Source organism: Engystomops pustulosus, chromosome 9, assembly GCF_040894005.1.
Source record: "Engystomops pustulosus chromosome 9, aEngPut4.maternal, whole genome shotgun sequence".
In the NCBI taxonomy this organism is placed as follows: domain Eukaryota; kingdom Metazoa; phylum Chordata; class Amphibia; order Anura; family Leptodactylidae; genus Engystomops; species Engystomops pustulosus.
In genome coordinates this window covers 24,621,167-24,627,454 of record NC_092419.1, presented here as the reverse complement: position 1 = coordinate 24,627,454, position 6,288 = coordinate 24,621,167, and positions in this window count along the sequence as shown.

Genomic DNA, 6,288 nt, shown 5'->3' with positions numbered 1-6,288 from the left:
CCAAGAGGAGACTATGGAGCACTTTACCACCGAGTGCCAGGGAGGGAGGCAGATATGGCAGGAGGTGTCCCGCAGGCTGAATATACCAAGGCTGCAGTCTCTAAGCTACCCAGAGATCATCTATGGGGTAACATCACATGTAGATGGCATCAAAAGGGAAACCATGTACCTCATTATCACCACCATAAAGTATTACCACTGGCACCACAGGACCCGAGTCTCCATCCACAGCGAGACCTTCCAGCACATGACCGCAGTCACACTCATTATGTCTGAGCTCAGGTGGATCTGATCCATAGAGATAGGGAAAAGAGATGGGAATAGGAAGTTATGGAGAAATATATGTTTGGACTAATGCATCGTGTAATTATGTTTAATCCTTTTCCGTTTAACCAATGATGGACATTTAAGTTACTTATTATACATTTATTTATTAATTTCAATGTATGATTTCTGTTAAATTCTGATTGGAATGTACCATGTATTTTGTTTGTTTCTACTAATAAAAATTGCCCCCTATGTACAAGAATATAACTACTATAGTACTGCCCCCTATGTACAAGAATATAACTACTATAATACTGCCCCCTATGTACAGGATTATAACTACTATAATACTGCCCCCTATGTACAAGAATATAACTACTATAATACTGCCCCCTATGTACAAGAATATAACTACTATATTACTGCCCCCTATGTACAAGAATATAACTACTATAATACTGCCCCTATGTACAGGAATATAACTACTATAATACTGCCCCCTATGTACAAGAATATAACTACTATAATACTGCCCCCTATGTACAGGAATATAACTACTATAATACTGCCCCCTATGTACAAGAATATAACTACTATAATACTGCCCCCTATGTACAAGAATATAACTACTATAATACTGCCCCCTATGTACAAGAATATAACTACTATAATACTGCCCCCTATGTACAAGAATATAACTACTATAATACTGCCCCCTATGTACAGGAATATAACTACTATAATACTGCCCCCTATGTACAGGAATATAACTACTATAATACTGCCCCCTATGTACAAGAATATAACTACTATAATACTGCCCCCTATGTACAGGAATATAACTACTATAATACTGCCCCCTATGTACAGGAATATAACTACTATAATACTGCCCCCTATGTACAAGAATATAACTACTATAATACTGCCCTCTATGTACAAGAATATAACTACTATAATACTGCCCCCTATGTACAAGAATATAACTACTATAATACTGCCCCCTATGTACAAGAATATAACTACTATAATACTGCCCCCTATGTACAAGAATATAACTACTTATTGTCTATGGCTCTGTGTATTTGGTGTTCGGTTATAACAATCTTTGCTGCAGTCCTTTTCTTTGTGTATTGTCAAATCCATTTCCTCCTCCAGTGTAGGATGTAGTAAGTGATATGACGGTATTATTCTTTACACTTCTTTTGTCTGGTGGTTCTCAGATGGTTTTGTGATCACAAACTATACAATGAAAGCAGAAAAGGTACAATTTCGAAACAAAAGACAAGAGTTCACAAAAACAACTGGAACAAAAGTGCAGCCAATGGACGTGACCTTTTTCTCATATGAGATTTGAAACAACACAACGTTCTGTCTGGAGTGGAGGAGGTTTTTTTCTGGCCAAATTAGACGTCCATAGCAGTGGAGTTTATGCATAAAAAAAAAAGAATAAAAAAAGGTTACCCGCGGTGGAGAATCTTTGTGAAGGTGATTGCGATAATTGGAAGCTACAATCTGCTATTGCTGTTCAGCTCCGGTCAGTGTCAGGGATCTCTGCGGGATGCAACTGCCGGCAAGTCCGAGTGTGGACAGACGGAGAAAACAGGTTTAATAAAAAGGGTAAAAAATAACAAAGTAACAAAATATTGTATTTCTTACAAGCCTCTAATTAAAGATTCTTACTCAAATAAAGCTGAAATAGTGTCAGATGGGCAGCAATTATCGGCACGTTGAGCACCGGCACCAAGTAGACTGGAACAGAATGGAGAACTTCAGGGAGTATGCCAAGTGTCTGAAGGATCAGAGGTGGAAATGTAGAGGGACGAAGAATGGAAATGTAGAGTTTTTGGTATGGACTACATGGAGATAAGATCTTTTCTCTCTGTATATTGTCTAAAGTCCACTCTGTGTTTTCAGTAAGCTAATAATAGAACTTTGTATAGGTTCAGGACTTGCATATGACAAGGTGTTTTTGGGTGGAACCCGCCTCTTCATCAATTACTAATCCTATGAATGTGACTTGACAAAGAGGGGGGTTCTGCCTTGAAACACTATAAAGAATAAGAAGCGAAAGCGAATAAGGCATGGAGCTAAAGAAGGAGAAGAAAGAAGAAGAGGAGTGGAGAAAGTGAAGAGGAGGTGAAAAGTAAGAGGGGGGGGGGGAGGAGAAGAATGGGGAGGAAAGAACGAAGATGAGTGGACAGGAGAGAAAGAAAGAAGATTAAGAAGAAAAGTGGGGAGGCGAGAAAAAAAGATGATGAAGAAGAATTAGTGTGGAAAGGAGAGAAAGTAGAATGCAGAGGAGGAAAGTAGAGTACAGAGGAGGAAAGTAGAATGCAGAGGAGAAAAGTAGAGTGCAGAGGAGGAAAGTAGAATGCAGAGGAGAAAAGTAGAGTACAGAGGAGGAAAGTAGAATGCAGAGGAGGAAAGTAGAATGCAGAGGAGAAAAGTAGAGTGCAGAGGAGAAAAGTAGAGTGCAGAGGAGGAAAGAAGAGTGCAGAGGAGGAAAGTAGAGTGCGGAGATGAGAAGTAGAGTGCAAAGGAGGAAAGTAGAGTGCAGAGGAGGAAAGTAGAGTGCGGAGATGAGAAGTAGAGTGCGGAGATGAGAAGTAGAGTGCAGAGGAGGAAAGTAGAGTGCAGAGGAGGGAAGTAGAGTGCGTAGATGAGAAGTAGAGTGTGGAGAAGAGAAGTAGAATGCAGAGGAGGGAAGTAGAGTGCGTAAGTAGAGTGTGTAGAGAAGTATGGAGAAGAGAAGTAGAGTGCAGAGGAGGGAAGTAGAGTGTGGAGGAGGGAAGTAGAGTGTGGAGGAGGGAAGTAGAGTGCTGAGTAAAAATGGATGTTAATGGGAATGTGTCCTGTCTGTGACCTTCTGTGAAGATTAAGTGACAATGTGACTCCATGATATGATGTGGGGATTTACCAGAAATAATTTTGAAATAATCACAATACCTGGAGTATGGTCAGGATTTGTCATTATTATACTGCTGCTTCAGGTGGCGCAGCCTGTTGATCATCCTCCCTAGTCTCAAGGCCACCTATCTCCCTACTAAAGGAGTATGTGATGCCACCACCAGCATGACTAGGCCTGTCCACACCATCCGTTCAGCTTTCCATTCCCTAAAATGATGGAGAGAAAGTGAACCAACAGGCTGTGGCCAAGATCAAATGTGTACTGCTCGATGCTATTAGTCTTTTACTGGGGGCCAGGAGCAGAGAGATGAGTGGCTGCTGCCACTGAACCTCAAGCGACACGTGGTGTGCGAATGACCCACTAAAATAAAGTATTTGTACGGTACATTTAATGTCGCAAAAAAATAAGCCCCTATATGTCCAAATTGCCAAAAAATAAAGATTGTGCAGCCAATAAAAGTGGCAATGCAAACCGGCTCTGAATGTTGCTCCTTCCCTGTAAAAAAGTGTTCCATCCTTGTGTAGAAAAAAGTGGAAAATTTTTAACTTCAAAAATTTAGAATTTTTCTAAATTTTTGCGAAATATTATTTTTTTTCCACAAATAAACGAAAAACATAAAACCAAAATTTTTTAACTAACATAAAGTACAAGATGGCATCTGGCTGAACAAGATGGCGTCTGGAGAGAAATATGATATCTCTCACATTTCCCCCCTTTGAGTCTTGCATGACCTGTAACCTCCTCAAACTCCAGCTACCTTCAGGTGGGCTAAAACCTCACCTGCTGGACTTTTTAAGGCTTCACCAGATGCCAGTTACTCAAGGGTTACAGGTCTGCATACTGAAATCACATAACTGAGTTTCCATAGTTAATACGTTTGTTATCTGGCTGGTTCTTCAACAAGGCAGTATCATCCTCCAGTATGGGCACTTCTCCTGTCGTGGTTCTTACCACCCGGATGACCATCTTGGACATGGTGGACTTGATGAGAGGCACGGCGCAACACAAAATGTAGTAAGTGACAAGAGCAGAATCACAATTCCCAATATCACCCCCACTTGAGTCAAGAAACCCTTCCAATCCCCCACCACAAAGTGAAGAGCAAAGTGTCCACCCTAGAGTTTCTCTTGAGTTCCTTGGACAGTCCTTTAATCTTCTCAAGGGCGTGGGTGATAAGGGGCGGAGTCATTCAGGATGTACATGCAATAAGTCGCTTCCACCATCTTACAGACTCCTCCCTTCTTGGCCAAAATAAGGTCAAAAGCCCTACGGTTCTGGAACGCCATGATGGAGGTTGCATTGAGCTGTTCAGCGACACCTTCAAAAGCATCTCAGATACAACTTACACATCTCTGTTGGTTGCAATAAACACAGTTAACCCAATCAACATTTTTGTTATAGTTATCTGGGGAATAATGGACTCTAGATCTGCCCATATCTGATTGTGGGCCTTTAACTCATCCGGGATCCCCCTTGGTGCTCCCACTGTATCCATATAAATGTTGTCATCTAATGACCCCTTGGGTGCCCCTCCCTGAGATCTCCAGAATCCCTTGGGATTCTTTAGCTTTTCTTTGCGTGCCTGATCAAACTTATCCATGGGGATGATGAGGAAGGGGTGCACAAATTTTATCATTATTTTATCAATTTTATTATTATTTTAATTTTCTTTGTTTGCGAGTGCACTATGAGTAAGACTCCTTGCGTTGAAACACGGTGATCCTATGGCATCTGCTTCTTGGTGTAGCGTGACTTTGAATCTACAATAAAGAAGAAGCTTTGTTCTGATTTCTGCGTGAGTAGAGGGCTGGATACTTTTATTCCTCGTCCATAATGTTTGTGGCCTCATTTAGAGACTAGCAGCAACCATCAATCAAGTTGTCTCATCCCTGGAAACACCTTAGACATTTATCTGATGTTTTATTATTGGTGGGGCCCTGAGACATAGCCCCAATAGGCCAATGTACCTGGAAGAGACCGACCCTCTTACAGGAGCAGAACATGTAAACTCTGTTACAGAGAGACCCTGAACATAGCAGTGCACAAAGTATATCAGAACATAGCAGAACATTTCATGACACAAGGTTTTTAGATAACCCCATTACTCTGGGCCTGGTCCCCATGAGCCAATACAACCGAGGCTCCCGGAGAGTCAATAATGCCGAATACTGTAAAGTGTAAATGGTGTCATCTGGGATTTCTACAACTTTAAGAGTATTTTCTGCACCTTGTGGAGCAGTCATGGAAATAGAGAAGTCTCTGGACAGGGATCGGTAAAGTCCTCAGCTAAAGAGCGCTGCTTTCCAGCTTTACTGTGATGGCTCCTTTGATATTTGCTCCAAATCGCCCGTCTCTGTGAATTTCCGCTTACTCAGCCACTAAGCCGCCTCGCTAACCCCCATAGCCCCGGACGAGGACTACACATATACAACCGCCACATCTTCTGCACTTTTATTGCAGGAGATATGAAAACTCTCTATTCTATTGGAAATTTCATATTCTTGGACTCGCAGTTACGGAGGGTAAACGCCGACACCACAGGAGGATCGTGTTTAGTTATTGAGTTTGCTCGTTGAATGTGCTTATTTATCACTTGTCCAGTTTGTTTTATTTTACTCCAATGACAGAACAGCACATTACCAGAATATAGAGGTGCAAGCAGCCCATTACATGAAAATAGAGTGCAACCAGCACATTGAATTACTATAGAGGTGCGACCAGCGCATTACATGACTATAGAGGTGCGACCAGTGTATTACATGACTATAGAGGTGTGACCAGTGCATTACATGACTATAGTGGTGCGACCAGTGCATTACATGACTATAGAGGGGTGACGAGTGCATTAGATGATTATAGAGGTGTGACCAGTGCATTAAATGACTATAGAGGTGTGACCAGTGCATTACATGACTATAGAGGTGTGACCAGTGCATTACATGACTATAGAGGTGCGACCAGTGCATTACATGACTATAAAGGTGCGACCAGTGCATTACATGACTGTAGAGGAGCGACCAGTGCATTACATGACTATAGAGGAGCGACCACTGCATTACATGACTATAGAGGAGTGACCAGCGCATTAAATGACTATAGAGGTGCGACCA